We start from the raw sequence: 17,632 nt of genomic DNA, 5'->3' as shown, positions 1-17,632 counted from the left end.
CCAAACAATCAAATTTCACATTTTTTATTCCCATTTTGAAAATATTTGGTAGTTCAACAGATCTCGTGCCATAGTAGATAGCTTCTTAACCATTGTTGTAGTGTGTAATAGCCCCAAAGATATTTGTGTTATAAGCCAAAGCAAATGTTGTAAGAACCCCAAGCACCCCAACTGCTAAATACATAGCTAGAAAGGCAGAATACAAAGCTCCAACATGCCTTGTCTGGCTTGCAAACAAATAATGTATTAAGAAGTACAATGCCTAAAGGATGCCAAATGTTGTTGGCCAGCTTAAGGAGAATGGTGCAAGAGATATAGCAACACAACCTGACACCAACTACACAATGCCGAGGTTTTTGCGCTGGCTCGCCATGCCTACAAAAAGTGCAAACCATGCTAAAGTGTCCTAAGAAGAATTCTCACTCAAACAGTCATCCAAATACAGAACACCTAAAAGTAATAGAATAGATAGACCAAGCATTGCTGCCATGACACTTGCAATCCCAACTGCATCCCAAAAACCAAAGAGAAACTGTAAGAAGAAGCATTGTTCCAACCATATCCCATTCATTTCTTGACACAGGTCCCATTTCCTACAACCTTTTTCTTTGTTTCAAGGTATTTTTCAGAACTTTAAAATTCTTAGCTGAAAAAGTTTCTTGGTTTTATTTACATTATTATCATTAGCTTCACTCCCTCTTATGATAAATTCCAAATTTGGTAATGGTTGCTGCTTGAAATTTTATTGGAAAGTAGGCATTTCCTTTCTCTTTATACAACACTCAACCACTTTCCCATTCCAACAATTATTATACATAGACATGACATGATTCCTGAGTTTCAAGTCCCCGATTGAAATTTGTGGGAGCCCCTGATTTCTCACACACTCTTCGGCCATGCCTACCACTCAAAATCTTGACTTGCAACTCGAGATTGACATTTGTTGAGATGAAGGGCGCCATGGAGAACAACGTTTCTCACTAGATTAGAGGCTACTAAGAACTCGGGATGGCATGTGTCACACCCCTACACTGGCGGTACTCTTCCAACCGCACTATAGGAGGTGCGGCACCACCGACCCTTTTCTTTTCACCAATACTCACGGTCATGGACTACGCCTTACTTCTATACTTAGTTTATTTTTCTCTTTTACCAAGTACTTTCATTCATTATAACACAGCAGTTAAACATTCATCAGCATTAACATAAATGCACAATAATATAGATGGGAGGGGCAACTCCCTGTAATGAGTCTGCCCGTAATAATAATATATCAGTTTACAATATACAAGTTCAATCCTGAGGAAACCCCAGATTTACACTTAGAATATTTTTCACATTCACTGGCACAACACGTTCAGCCAGCTCGCCGGGGGCCCCCACATGGTCACCCGAACGATCCTTGCCTAACTCGTCATTTGCCTCCGCACGTTCACCTGAACGCGTTTTGTTCACCTCATTTGTTGTCGTTCACCGTCTGCCTGGCACCTTCATGCGCCCTCACCCAGCGTCCAACCCAAATCTTCAACCCATCAACTCGTTCATCATGAACATGCTGGTTCAACACTTCACACGATATGCTCATTCACCAACTCATGTTGTTCGGTTGAACACCCTGTCGCGCCCTTGAACGACTTCCTGAAAAATTGTTCACCCAGACACCCTGCCGTGCCCTCAAATGACCTCGAACGACCTCCTGCACGACCATTCGTTCACAAACCACCGTGCGCCCTCGTTCAAACCTCTGCCTGAACTTCTGCACGACCGCATGTTTAACCCACTGAACGAACTCCCATGTCGCCCTATGCCCTCATTCAGACCTCTGCCCGAACTGCCCCCTGAACGACCCGTCGTTTAGCTTTTCCACAAGGTAAGAGGGCGTTACGGACCGCATGCCTTTGCCTTTCTGTTTCAGACCGTCCTAGTCCTTCTTGGCTCACACGCTCTCTCTGCGATTGCATTGGTTTGTTGTTGAATGATTCGATGCCTTTGCCATGCCAAAGTCGCACCATATATATGGCTCGCCCATCATATGAAACAATGCGTCCTTATGTTGGCTGACCCACCATATCTCCATTTTATCTTTTGAACGGGTCATCTCGCCCACTGGCCAACCCAAGTGTGGTGTCTCATCGTTTGCCCTCGCCCGCCTGTTGGCCCGCTGGGACCGTCCTCAGCCTATATACCCAAACAACTTCCACAACACTTAGTCGCATTTTGTACATTTTCTCCCCACCATGCCACTGCTCCTCAGCTCGTCGCCTCCGTGCGCAGTCACCGTGTCGCCTACAGCTCATGGGCACTACATTCCGCTCCACCTAAATTCATTGTCGTCCTTGACAATCTTCCATCCTAGCAACCACCTGTCACCAAGATATCATCCACAAAACTGTGTATATGGGTAGTCCAAATGTTCACTACTCAACCTTCTCTCATACCATAGATATGCCACTATGTTGCAAGAAATCATGTGTTGGTAGTGTTAGCACTCCAGGAAACTCTCCTAGGTTGTAGCTCAGAGATGCCTAGAAACATATAAAGCTTCAATATCATTCTCTGAACTATTGGAATGGAGTGAGGTTTGGATCAAGTCAGATGATTGTTTCAACTCTATTTTCACTCAAAACATGCATGAACACCCTCATCTTGACAAGGCTTTCAACCACTAATGCTCAATACTTTATAGATTCAATGAGTAGATGGAGAATCCTGACATTACCAGTAGATACATGAGTAACACATATGAATGGCTAGCTACAAAAAGTAAATGAAGCTTACAAATATAATTTATCAATGTAGAGTTAAGATGACAATTATCTAGCATTCAGCAGAGAAGAAAACATGAATAACCTATTCGTGCAAGCTTAGAACAGAGGGAAAGATGGCAATTGAACATATAACAACAAAAGAAGCTTGTATTACTGGAATGAAGATGAGACGCTGAGAGGAGCAAAGTCTCCACAGTCTCCAAAAGTTGAACCCCTGATACTTCTAACTTTTAGCCATTTATAGGCTTTTTACAATGCTCTCGGGCTCTCTAAGGCTCGAGGTGTCTTAATCTATCCCCTCTGGCTTCTAACTGCTTAGTGCCATGATTAGACAAACATGAGCTAGAGGTCTCTTTTTCTAACAACATAGTAACCAAATTCTGGTAATTTTACCACGCTATCAGGTAGCTTGCTCGTGCCAGCGATGCTCCATGATCACTTATGTTGGTTCGGCTGCATCGTGCTATGGCCTTTTCCCCTTTCGGCCATCTATCTCCCGGCCTTTGTCTCCCAGCTTCTGTCCACTCGAATCCCTCTTCTAGTGTTAGAAATCATTGCTAAACACTTCTAAGGATGGTAGCCACCTGTACTGTAACGAAATGGGTTTTCGGGCCTTTGAAATCATTTCGAATACCAAAAACAATTATTTTCTGTTTTACACAGAGAAACGTTGCAACAGTGTGAAATTCCTCCAAAACTCTGTTCATTCCGGACTTCAAAAGTCCTTAAATATAGTCTATTCCTCTATCAGGTCCATCCTCATCATTATTGCAAGTAGTTTCAGCCTTGCTCCTTTGTATTTTAAAAATACATTAAAAATTTTGAAAATAACATGAAAATTGGCTCCCTCCGGACTTCAAATATTATATATTTCCCTTCACGAACCCTTTCAGGTCTGGGTCTTATCACATCGGCATTGTTTCTTTGTATTTTTTTAGATAACGAAATATGTGAAAATACATTAAAAAACGCCTTTTAGCGGATCTCAAAATCTATGCAATAATGTTTATATAGCCATTTGGTCTGGCTAATCGCATCGCATACATGTATGGGTATAGGCCCCACTCCATAATGTTTCTCCGATTGCGATATCACGATGCGATTAGTCGTATTCGCATATCATGATAGCCCCCGGCCGATGTAAGCACTCTATTGTGGTTTCCGATTGCGATGTTGCCAATCAGATCTAGACCGTTGATTGGCTAGGTCTGACGGCTACTGGGCCTTCACTTTTTTATGCCTCCGATACTCTGTTTTTCACTGTTTTTACGTGTTTTTGGCCTCCCGATAGTGTTTCTCCACCATTCTAAGGGCTCTTCTCATGCAATTTTTTTGATCTTTGGCATGATTTTACGAGATTTTGAAGACTTAGAGAGCATATTTGGATCCATTTGGATCAGGACCTGATGCAATTATAGATGCGAGAGTAATATTTTGGAAGTTCGGCTTATGGCCAAAGCAGAGCAAGAGGAGACGTGGTCGTCAAAGCTAAAACAGGGGACATTTCCGCTAAAAATAGTAGCACTGCACCTCAGGGGCTAACACTGGCTCCTTTTGGGGATGAAAGCCTCCCTGTGAGGTTTCAAGAACTGCAGACTACTGCCTTTCCAGTAACAACCAAAACAAACTTATTTCCTAGTGTTCCATTGGGCATGGAGTTTATTTGCATAGAAAACAAAAATTGAAAAAACCTATTACAATATTAAGGCCTTAAAGCCTCATATGAAGTAAAGTTTCAAAAACCACCCATTGATTGGGCCATCAAAAACACCTTCACCCTCCAAATTGTGCAGAATGAAAGTATTGTTCATCTGAACTTGAGCAATGACAAACGGTCCCGTCCATAAGGCATCAAATTTACCATGGTTGCCCTTCTTTTCCTTCAATGTATCCCATTTAAGGACCCAGTAACCAACCTGAAAACTGTCCATTTTTGCCTTTTTATCAAAGGTTTTTTTAATCTTCTTTTGATGAATTCTTGACTTCTCAACCAGTTGTTCTCTGATCCATTGTAATTCAACCAAGTTACTCATTCTCCTCACTATGTCATTCTCTTCATCCTATTCTTCTTGCAATAATTTGGCCACGGGGAGAATTAGATGGATAGGAAAAACAACATCAGTTCCATAAACCAGCTTAAATGGAGAATTTCCTATGGAATTCTTGTTGGTAACTCTGTCAGCCCATAGTGAAAACTTCAACTTGGAATCCCAGTTCTTTTTGTTGTCCTCCAACAGTTTTTTTATTATCCTTACAAGACTCTTGTTAGATGATTCTTCCAAGCCATTGCCTTGAGGATAATATGAGGTAGAATGCTCCAATTCAATGCCCATGGATTCACACATTTCCACCAATTCTTCTGCCGTGAAAGTTGTTGCATTATCAGTGACTAGTTTGGTTGGGCAACCAAATCTAGTGAAAATATTCTCATTCAAGAACTTTATGATAACCTGATGATTAGCATTTTTAGTGGGTACAGCCTAAATCCATTTGTGATGGCCACTAGAATATGGATTGATCTCACCTATGAAGTCCAAGCCCCACTGCTGGAAGGGACCATTGATGTGTACTAGCTTCAAGGGCAGAGATTTTAGCTGTTGTCTTCCTGCAAACCTCTGACATTTGTCACAAGACTTCACAAAAGAAAACACATCAGAGAACAGAGTAGGCCAATAATACCTAGCTCTCAAGATCTTGTGGGTCGTGGTTTTCCAATAATGATGCCCTCCGCAGATGCTAGAATGGAACTGGTGCGTGACTTCCACCGATTGTCCTTTTTCTAGACATCTCAAGAGGATCCCTGATGGGTCTTTCCAATAGAGCAGGTTTTCATTAATGCAGAATGTTGTGATCTGAGCTTAATGGTCTGGGCTTGACTCGAGCTAAGCCCTCGAGGGACTTCTAGCTTCTGCAAAAAATGAACTATATTGGAATACCATTCACAGGTGACTAGATTTTGAGCCAAAGAGTGATTCTGCTCGTGCTCTTCTACTACTTCCTCTGTCTGCTCACTACCCAAATTTGAACCCACTTAATTGATGTCTAACAAACTGCAATTTTCCTCAGCCACCAGCTTAGCCAAGCCCTGGTCTTTGACAAGCTTGGTGGGCTTCACCTCTATGTTGAACTCTATGAATTTTTCAATCCATTTAGCTCTCTTTCCATCAATATCTGGCTGAGTTAGGACGTCTTTTACTGAGGCTGAAGGTACATACACCACCACTTTGGAATGCAGAATATAAATTATGAATGCCTTTAAAGATTTTATGAGAGCATAAGCTTGTTTTTCAATAAGGTCGTACCTTAGTTCAGCATCCCTCAGAGTTTTGCTGAAAAAGGCCACAGGGTGCTCTACACCTTCATCATTTTTCTGCAATAGAACTGCTACAAGTGTATCATAAGAGGAAAAATAGAAGATATAAAAATCCCTGGTATAATCTGGGTTGATTAGAGTGGGAGCTTCCGTGATAGCTTGTTTGATAGCTTCAAAAGAGCTTCTTGCACCATATACCCACTTTATTTTTGATCCTTTCTTCAACATGGAAGTGATGTGCTTCACTATCTCTGCAAAGTTTTGGATAAACATCCTGACAAAGTTAATCTTACCCAGGAAAGATTGAATGTCTTTTTTCTACCTTGGGATGGACAATGTCTGAATTGCTTGAACTCTTGATAGATCAATCTTCACGCCTTCAACAGAAACAATATGTCCCAGCAGTTTGCCTTCTTCTAGAGAAAACTGTGACTTCTTTGGGTTCATAGAAATTCCAAAATGTCTGCACTTTAGAAACACCTTCCTCAAACGCTGCAAATAGTCCTTGTGACTGCTGGAAAAGACTGTTATGTCATCAAGGTAAATATGGACAAACTTGTCCTTCTCTCCCACAAAGGTTATGTCCATGGCCCTCTGAAAAGTAGCCCCATCATTCATCAATCCAAAAGGCATATTGGAGTACATGAAAGTGCCCCAAGGAGTAGTGAAGGCAGTCTTTTCCTGATCTTCTGGATGTACAACAATATGATTTTAACCTAAAAACTTGTCTAAGAAAGACATGACTCTAGCGCCTGAAACTTTTTGCAGCAAGTGTTCCATCTTAGGCAGGGGGTAGTTGTCCTTTTTAGAGAATTTGTTCAAATTCCTAGAGTCAACACAAAGCCTGATTTCTCCATTCTTCTTTCTTACTACCACAAGGTTAGCTATCCACTTTGAATACCTTAGGGGAACTATGATCTTGGCCTCCAACAACTTCTTGATTTCCTTTTCAGTCAAAGTCAATAAGAGAGGGATGTTAGGTCTTAATTTTTGCTTAAAATGGATAGTGTTCTTCTCTAGTGGAATTTTATGTTGAATGATGTTGGTGTCATTGGTCTTAAGCTCACTATACTCCCAAGCAAAAATATCAGCAAATTGTCTCATCAGGGTTCAATACTCGAAACTTTGGGTAGAAGACAAGTGAGTGGACAGATTTATGTACTTTGGATGGGCTGGACTCCCTACATTATGTTTATGCACAACAGACTCATTTTCTTTTTTGGCAGGCTTATAAGGTACATCATTATGATCAAATAGCTTCTCTAGAGGCACCAATCCTTTGGGTATATGGTTACTAGGTAGTTGAACAATGTTGTCCTGACCAATCTCATCCTTTAGCTTGGACTGGTTGCATTCTTCAATGGTTTTGTTTTCTTGGTCGATGTGCATTTCAGAAAATTCATCAACGACATGTAAAAACTTATTAATTTCATCATCATCTTCAAGAACTTTCTAATATTTGACGTTGTCAGACAGAGATGGTCTATATTTCACCTGAACTTCATAAGTCAATTTAGGAGGCAAAGGAGGAATAAACGTGCTAGTAGACACAGCAAGGGAATCAACACGCTGGTTCTTCATTCTGGGGATGTAAGAAATGCTGAAAATACTAAAAGAGTCCTTGAGCTTCCATACCTTATCTTTGTATGCTTTCAACCTTGGATGCTTCGCTTGGAAAGTTTTGTTGACATGCTGAATGATAAGGTCTGCATCTCCAAACACCTTCAAACCTTTCATGCCCATTTCTTTAGCAGCGTTTAAGCCCAATATCAAGGCTTCGTACTCTGTTATGTTATTTGTGACCTGAAAAGTTAACTTGAAAGATGAATGAATGCATTCTTGTGTGGGGAACACAAGGACTACACCTGCCCCTATAGCTTCCTTAGAGCAAGCTCCATCAAAGAACATGTCCCAAATTTGTGGGCCTTCTTCCTTTGTAATCTGGAAAATCGGTTTCTTAAGCTGCATGGAGGCCAACTAGGATTCTTCAATCTGAAGAATACAGGCTCCAAAATCAGTGTCAACAACATAGATGGGATTATTAGTGGGATTCCTTTCATCACTGATTATATAAGCCAACTGAGCTTCCCTGTATAATCTCCTACTCTCACCTCCAAAAACTAGGACAGTAGCATAGGACAGATCATTTTGCAATGTTCCACCTAATCTCTTGATCCAACCTCTGGAGAGTAACATGCCAAACTTGGGGGGTACATCTCCTACCACAATATCCATCATCATGCTCTTCATGGGTAGCTGATACAAGGTGATGGCTAGGTCCTTGATTAATCCCAAACATTTCACTTTTCTAGGGTCAAAAGAAAACAGGTCATGATAAGACATGGTAATGTTAAGACCCAACTCATCCATGACAGCCTTGGGCATTAGATTATGGCTGACTCTTATGTCCATAAGGCATTTGTGAAGGATTTTGTCATGAATAGTCAAAGATACATAGAATGATGGGGAGTTGTCATCACAATTTTCAATCATTGGGCTGAGAACAATAGTTGGTTTGTCATCTTGCAAATTTACATAGTCAGTGGAGGCTTGGATGGCTTTAGGCTCAAAGGCCTTGAGGATAGATCTCTTGAAAGACTCATCCTTCACTAGTTTAATTAGTGGTATAGGTATGCTTATCTTCTAAATTTCTGATTCAAAACTGAAAGGAGAAGGAGACTTGTCAATGCCTCTTACCTCATGAGTTGGAGCTTTGAGGATGATGGGATCAACTACTGGTCGTTTATGCTTTTTAGTTTGTTGTATTGCAGGGACAATAGCTCTTTGAATAGGAGTTTCCTTGGCATTATTCATCTTCGACCTCAGATCATATCTGTGTTGATCATCAGTTTTCAAAATGGCTCCACCATCCCACTCTTAGCTGATCTGGTCATTAAATAATGACTTTTCATAGGCAGCTGAGGTCAAAATGGAGGCACTGCCTTTGTCTTCTAGACAATGGATCTTATCATCTTCTTCAAACTGCTTTTCTTCGATGACTACATTCTGGAAAGGGATCTTCACCCTTTGGTCTTCATTGGCATCTTTGCTTCTTTGCATAATCTGCAACTGCTCATTATCTCTTCTATATGGATTTGGATTTCTAGGAGAAAAGGTATTAGGAACTCTTCCTTTCCCAGGGTGTTGATCAACCTTTAATTTGGAGATTTCAGAGGCTAATGACTCTATCATCTTAGTCATTTTATCTATCTTGGGATCTGAAGATGATGAAGATTTGCCCCTCTGTCTCCTTCTATCAACATTCCCCTTGAGCTTCTCTGCAGCCATGATGTTTGATTCTACTTCCAAGGCTGTGTCTTGCATATTAGCCAAGGTAGCACATTGTCTCTCCCTCAACAGTAGACAGAAGTCAGAATCAAAGGCACTGGCATAGGTGAGTTTAGCAGAGGTAGTGGTGGGTTTTACTTCAGTTGGTATCTTGTTGTACATGCGGTTAAACCTCTTATTAAAATTAGAAAACAACTAACCATTTTCCCTCTTTAAGTTCCCAAACTCGGTGTGGTACTAGAGTAGATCCTTCTTAACCCCCCAATGATTTAGGAATGCATCATCTAAAGCCTCAATATCTACTATAGAACTTGGGCTCAGTTCTTTGAACCATTTTCTAGCCTCTCCATCTAGACTTTGGACAAAGGCTCTCATCCATACATCATCTTCACTAATGTCTAGGTTATCAGCATAGCTATAGAATGATTCAAGATGTTCCTCAGCTGAAACACCTTCAGTTCCAGTGAACTTAGGCCTATACTTTTGATATTCTACAGTAGGCATGGCATTCAAAGGAGTGGGCAGTACTAGAGTTCCATACCTAGCAGCTATGATTCTTTCCATTTTGGTAGGTGCTTGTGGTCCTACCATAACTGTGGCGGTTATAAGGGTACTAGAAGTATGAATGACAGAAGACTGAGGAGTGACTGATAGGACTAAAGGAGTATGATGGATAGGAGGAGACGCTTCCTTCGGACTTAGAACGGAAGGAGGACCTAAAGAATAATGAGCTCTATGAATCTCTAAGATTTTTTCTTCGCTGCTAGTATTAGATGCTATACTTTGAACATGTATTTTTTCTATTACAAGATTTTCTTGAAGAGATATAGAATATTGTTTAGAGCTACCTGAACCCGATGCTCCTTTCTATAATGCCTTTCTTTCTTTGATGATTTTTTCAGGGTCAGATATTGGGTCTACTTGTGGCTTTTGAGGATTTCTCTGAGTATGCCTCACAAACTGAGCCAGAACTATGAAGTGGAGTCGCCAAGAGGTTCGTCCTCTAGTAGAGTCACCAGATAAATGGTTACAACCGAAAAAGTGCCCAGACTTTGTCTATCATCAAAGTTGGATTTGTGTTGTCTCCCAGGCAAGTCTTCTCTCCCCAGTAATGGGGCCAATTATGTTAGCACTCCAGGAAGCTCTCCTAGGTTGTAGCTCGGAGATGCCTGGAAACATATAAAGCTTCAATATTGTTATCCAAAATATTGGAATGGATTGGGGTTTGGATCAAGTCAAATGACTGTTTCAACTCTATTTTCACTCAAAACATGCATGAACACCCTCAGCTTGACAAGGCTTTCAACCACTAATGCTCAATAGTTTATAGATTTAATGAGTAGATGGAAAATCCTGGCTGTACCAGCAGATACATACATAAAACATATGAATGGCTAGCTACAGAAAGTAAATGAAGCTTACAAATCTAATTTATCAACGCAGAGATAAGATGACAGTTATCTAACATTCGACAAAGAAGAAAACATGAATAACCTATTCAAGTGAAAGCTTAGAACAGAGGGAAAGATGGCAATTGAACATACAATAGAAAAAGAAGCTTGTATTACTTGAATGAAGATGAGATGTTGAGAGGAGAAGAGTCTCCACAGTCTCCAAAAGTTGAACACCTGATACTTCTAACTTTCAGCCATTTATAGGATTTTCACAATGCTCTCGGGCTCTCTGAGGCTTGAGGTGTCTTAATATATCCCCTCTAGCTTCTAACTGCTTGATTCCATGATTAGACAGACATGAGCTAGAGGTCTCTTTTTCTAACAACATACTAACCAAATTCTGGTAATTTTTCCGCACTGTCAGGTAGCTCGCTCATGCCAGCGATGCTCCATGATCACTTATGTTGGTTCGGTTGCATCATGCTGTGGATTTTTCCCCTTCCAGCCATCTGTCTCCCGACCTCTATCCACTCGAATCCCTCTTCTAGCGTTAGAAATCATTGCTAAACTATTCTAAGGATGGTGGCCACCTGTACTATAACGAAATGGGTCTTCGGGCCTTTGAAAACCTTTCGAATACCAAAAGAATTGTTTTCTGTTTTACACAGAGAAACACTACAACACTATGAAATTTTGCCAAAAATCTATTCATTCTGGACTTCAAAAGTCCTTAAATATGGTCTATTCCTCTATCAGGTCCATCCTCATCGCTATCACAAGTCGCTTCGACCTTGCTCCTTTGTATTTTAAAAATACGTTAAAAATCGTGAAAATAACGTGAAAATTGGCTCCCTCTAGACTTCAAATATTATATATTTCCCTTCACGAACCCTTTCGGGTCTGGGTCTTATCGCATTGGTGTTATTTCTTTGTATTTCATTAAATAACAAAATATGTGAAAATACATTAAAAAACGCCTTTCGGCGGATCTCAAAATCTATGCAATAATGTTTATATAGCCATCGGGTTCGGCTAATCACATCGCATACATGTATGGGTATAGGCCTCGCTCCATAATGTTTCTCTGATTGCGATATTGCGATGCAATTAGTTGCAATCGCATATCGCAATAGCCCCGGGCCGTTGTAAGCACTCTGTTGTGGTTGTCGATTATGATGTTGCCGATCAGATCTGGACCGTTGATCAGCCAGATCTAATGGCTACTATGCCTTCACTTGTTTATGCCTCTGATACTCTATTTTTCACTGTTTTTACGTGTTTTTGGCCTCCCGATAGTGTTTCTCCGCCATTCTAAGGGCTCTTCTCATGTTATTGTTTTGATCTTTGGCATGATTTTATGAGATTTTGAAGACTTAGAGAGCATATTTGGATCCATTTGGATCAGGACCCGATGCAATTATAGATGTGAGAGTAATATTTTGGAAGTCTGGCTTATGTCCAAAGTGGAGCAAGAGGGAACGTGGCCATCGGAGCTAAAACATGGGACATTTCCACTAAAAATAGTAGCACTGCACCTCAAGGGCTAACAGGTACCCCTCATGTCAGTGATTAGTTGGGTAGCTAATCCAATCATGCATCGCCTGCACAATAACTCATGCCCCATATTATCATGACTGTCCACTGCATGCTTTCTATCAACCTATGTCATCTCACCCGTAGATGCCTGCTCAAAGTGTTTGGAGACTCGTTTCCATGAGCAGCTAACAATGAGCCTTGTGCTCCCTGATAGTCTAAGATGATGAGGAGGGAGCAGAGCCTAAAGGCTCTCCCTTGCTTATCAACTCAATCCACCTATCTGGATCCTCCATTTCCATCCTCTACAAGTATGCCTCCCTATCTTCTACCTAAACATTCGGCCTCACATGCTCTTCGTCATCATCATCTTCCACTGCCTCCAGCCTCCTAGATAGATCCAAGATGCTATCCGACAATGCCCTGATAACCTGTGACTACTCCATAAGTTTTTTCTATGCAACAGACAAACGCTAACAGATTTCTTCACCTTTCTTTCCATCCTCCATACTCATCGTTGTCAGCTTATGCTCGGCCTTAGTTACTCATATGGGGAACAATAATCGCATCGAATTCCTTCATGAATTCTATACCCAGTACAACTTCATAGTCATCTATCCGCACCACAGTGAGATCGACTCTCCCTGTCCATTCACCAAGTGTCACATCCACCTTTTTAGCTACACCAATCACAAAATCTGGAGGAGAATTCACTGTCTTCATTTGTTCCTGCACTCGTACAAACTCCAACCCAATCCTTTTTGCAATATCCTCACTCATAAAATTGTGAGTTGCTCCACTATCCACCATAGTAAGCACATCTATGAATACTCCAATCTGTTCCTCTTAGGATCTCTCCTAAAGACTGCTTCCATGGCCACTGCAGCTCCCAATATCTACATAACCCCTATGGAAGTTTCTTCTTTCTACATGTTGGACTGTGTCATGGCAACCACCTTTGGTCTATAAGGACAATTATTCACCGTGTGTGGTTCCTCACATATCCAACACTTCAAGGGTTTCTTTGTCTTTGACTTGTCATTCGATCTCAAAGTCTCCTCTTTTGTAGTCTTCTCTTTCAGTTTGTCATACTTCCTCTTCTTCTCATCAGAACCTTTATCAAAGTGTTCTACCAAACGATCCACAACAACAAAAGCCTCCTCAATTGTCTTAATCTTTTGTCTCTTTACTTCATTCCGCGCCCAAGGTTTCAGACCTATGATGAAGTTGAACACCTTGTCCCTTTCTGCACTTGCAAACTTTCGTTGATATGCCTACAAACTTCCTATTTGCTTCATATACTTTATCTTCATCCTTGCATCCCATGTTTCATCCAGTGGACTAAAGTGGGTCTGCAAAGCCTTCTTCATTTCATCCCATGAAGTTATGTCCCCAACATTGCCATTGGCAATTTGGTCCATCCTTCTTCGCCACCACATCTTAGCATCCTTTGTGAAGAATTAAGTAGCTACTTTCACTTTGGTTTACTCATCGAATAATCCCAAGCGCTCTAAGTACTGGTCCATGTCCCATAGAAAGTTTCCAAGAGTAATTGCACTCCTTGTACCATCATAAGAATCTGACTCTTTGATTTTGACATGAGTTGCTCCTCCACTTGAGTTGTGCCTCACAACCTTCTTCAAAACCATGATCTCATCTTGAGCTTCGTCAAGAGCTTGCTGCAATTTCAAGATTTCAGCGAAACCTTGATCTCTTGCTTCACCAATCTTCTTGACCTCTTCTTCCGTTTGTGTATACTTCCATTTTGTATACTCGTATCAATCGTTTAGTTCTTCAAGTTCTTCTTTCATCGTCCCATAGCCTTCACGAACTTGCATGTGCTCAGCCCTCATCGAAGCCCAATCAGAACCCAATTCCACCATTCGTTCCAATACCTTGTTCAAAAAAGCTTCACCCACATTGTGGCTAGATTCACCTGTCACAACCTGAGGTTCCTTTGCCACCTCTGCCATCAGCCTTCTTTGCGATCTTGTATAGACCATAAACGGTCAATCTAAATCACCAAAGCCTTGGTACCAACTGTCATGTTAGTGCAGCTTGCACCAGCTTCCTTGTCCCGATCACCTATGATACCACCTATAACACTAGTGGAGTGGGATCAACTTCTCATCACAATTCACCAGTTTTGATACCACCTATCATGCCCCTACACTGGCGGTACTCTTCCAACCACACTATAGGAGGTGCGGCACCACCGACCCTTTTCTTTTCAACAATACTTACAGTCATGGAGTATGCCTTACTTCTATACTTAGTTTATTTTTCTCTTTTACCAAGTACTTTCATTCATTATAACACAACAATTAAACATTCATCAACATTAACATAAATGCACAATAATATAGATGGGAGGGGCTCCACTTGAGGGAAAATATGATTGTACCGTCGTAGCCTACATGATTTCCCAGATCACCCTGGAATTCCTTTACTTATTAGGGTCGAGTTCCTCGGGCCGTATTTTTGAACAAGCCTCTACAGTGATGTGTCCTCCTCCTGACTCCACGACCCCTTTATCCTATCCAAATCTTCAAACAATCTCCCATAGCTCATCGCCATAGCTATGCCAATTTTTTTAGAATCAATGAAACTCGAGAAAGAAAATTTACCTTTCACGCCAATGAGATTCGAACTCCAGACCTTGGGGTACTTCCACTTTAGTCCACCATTTCTGAACTAGAGAAGCTAAGCCAGCTCAAACCGGACACCATGTAGATTGATTTGAGTTTTGGTAGCACAATCCTTGGTGGTGTGGGGAGCAATCATGGTTCCTTCCGCCATAGTCGCGTCAAGCCCATATGGATAAATTGATGAATCTATAACCAGTGGCATCGAGGTTAACAAGCTGAGAAATATAAATACCAGACCTGGGGATGCCCAAGCCCTGAGCCTTGTGGAAGCAGAAGCTACCATCGCCATTGACTATTTTGTATGAGAGATCAATATTCTTACCCTCACTCATCTGGAAAAAAGGATGGGGTTGGTCACATAGATCTGTAGAACTTCAAAAACTTATGTTAGGAAACACCTCTCTGATACAACTAATTTGAATCTTGGGGAGGGCCCTAAGATCTGAGTAATTGCCACACCAAGAAAAGAACAAAATTAATCCAAACCAGAAAAGTAAATCATGAACCAACTTTTATTAGATCAGAAAATAATAGTAGAAACTAAATTACACTAGGCCCTCCCCTCACTTACAAAAGGAGGCTTGTTATTTATAACATTTTCTAGTTACATTACCATGAGTAAGTACCATGGGTGGGAAAATACCATGGGTGGATTTCCATTCAGATCATTACCATGGGTAAACACTGTGGGCGGATTTCTATTTAGATCAATTACACCTCATTCTTATTTCTTCAAAATATTTGTAATGACATTAGAGCTAATTATCTTCCCTAGTCTCCCTGTGATACCCATTAATTTAATTTCCTTTCCTTCTTGGAAAAATTCAAGATAAGTTCTTGAAAATTAAAAGCTATTGTCCCCAAAGATTGTAACCATTAGACTCCTAATACAACATCAACACCATCCATTGGAAGGGAAATCATTGGAGTATTTATTAAATATCCCCCCATTGTTAGCTTGATATTATCGCACTTGCCTAAGAAATTTATAGTTCTTCCATTTGAAACCATCACTTAACACTCAAGTGCTAGATATAGAAAGAAATTTAATTCCTTGGATATCATACAACGAATAAAATTATGGGTACTAACTTAATCAATCAACACTATTACCTTTTCCTTCTTGATATATCCTTCTATCTTGAGAGTTTGAGGAGTGGTAATTCCTACAAATGCATTACAATATATGGTTGGATTCATTTCTTCTTTCTCTAGGGTTGGTTCCTGGTGTATATCTTCTTCTTTTGATGTTTCTTGTTCCTTTTATTCTTACTCTTCACAATCTGTGTAAAATAATTTATTCTCAACACACTTATGACCTTTAGTGTAATTTCTATCACAACTATAATAGAGCACTTTTGCCATCAACCTTGTAGTTTGCATGAGGCTAGGAGCAACAAGACTTCCATGTTTATAGTTGTGAGTGGTAGACCTCCTTATTGCTAAAATTTTGCTCTCAACTTTTCTTGCCACTCTGAATGTGGTTTCCAATGAATTAGGTTCACAAGGGAGAACCTCATGTTAGATGTTATGCTTTAAAGTCCCTATGACGACATCAATCATATGCTCTACTATAATATCAAGTATTTTGATATTCAATCTTTGGATGTCCTCAATGTGCTCTACCATTGAACCCTTTTGTTTGATATTTATCAATTGGCTAAAGAAGGTATTTCTCTTTGTATCCTCATAATGTGCTAGCAATTCCTCCGTAAAAATTTCCCAAGTGACAATTGATTTACGAGAGCAAAGCCATTGATACCACATAGATTGTTTAGGTTATAAATATAAAGATGCAATGTGTACCTTTTGTGTGTGTGTGTGTCACATCATGTAGATCAAAGAATCGCTCCATCTCTAGTATCCATGTCACTGAATCCTTGCCATCAAACTTTCTCATATCAATCTTTGGAATGTGGTGGATCTTCAACCCAAAGTTAAAATCATGATTCACATTCCTTTTGTTCTCATCATGATTTTCATAGATTACCTTATCACCATTAGGAAACATTTCCTATAGAAACTTGGTCAAAACTTCCATGTATGCTTTTATTTTTTCCTCTAAACCATCCATATTAACATTCATTGCATCATCTTCAACTTTAGTTACTCGTTGTGAAAGTGAAAGTTGTTGCACTTAGTTCCGTAATTTTGATACATCTTGTTGCATTTCTTCTTCTTCACGTGTCATAGTACATATTTTTTAGGGTTTAATGGGTGTAGAATTTTTTTGTTTGGGAGGAATTTTGGACAAATTGACGGTATCTATGCTTCACAATTCCCTTTGAATTACTTGAATTTCTTTTCAAACAAAAGTAATGAAAATTTAAAAATACACACCTTTTGGAGCCTGATTTTGAGCTAATCTTAAATTCACAAAAAACTGTATTACAAATGAAATGCAAAGGAGCTAATCTTAAATTCACAAAATTTGTATTACGAATTCTCACCACATTCTATGTAACAACACTTAGTAGGTTCGAGTTGCAATTCAGTTGGAGTGGGTTTTTGGTGGTAGCCTCTCGGCGTGCCATCTCCAGAAGGAATCGGAAAACAAATGAGACATAAAGGGTAGCCAAACAAAATTTTAGGGTTTTGTCTACAAATCTCCAACATTGGATCGTAGGAAAGCACCATTACTATCAGTCTCACATTGTAGAGACACCTTGTGATAATGACGTGACCATC

This window comes from Pinus tabuliformis, chromosome 1_2 (assembly GCF_031772625.1).
Source record: "Pinus tabuliformis cultivar Carrire ecotype Pingquan chromosome 1_2, CPIR1, whole genome shotgun sequence".
In the NCBI taxonomy this organism is placed as follows: Eukaryota; Viridiplantae; Streptophyta; class Pinopsida; order Pinales; family Pinaceae; genus Pinus; species Pinus tabuliformis.
This window is presented reverse-complemented; position numbering follows the sequence as displayed.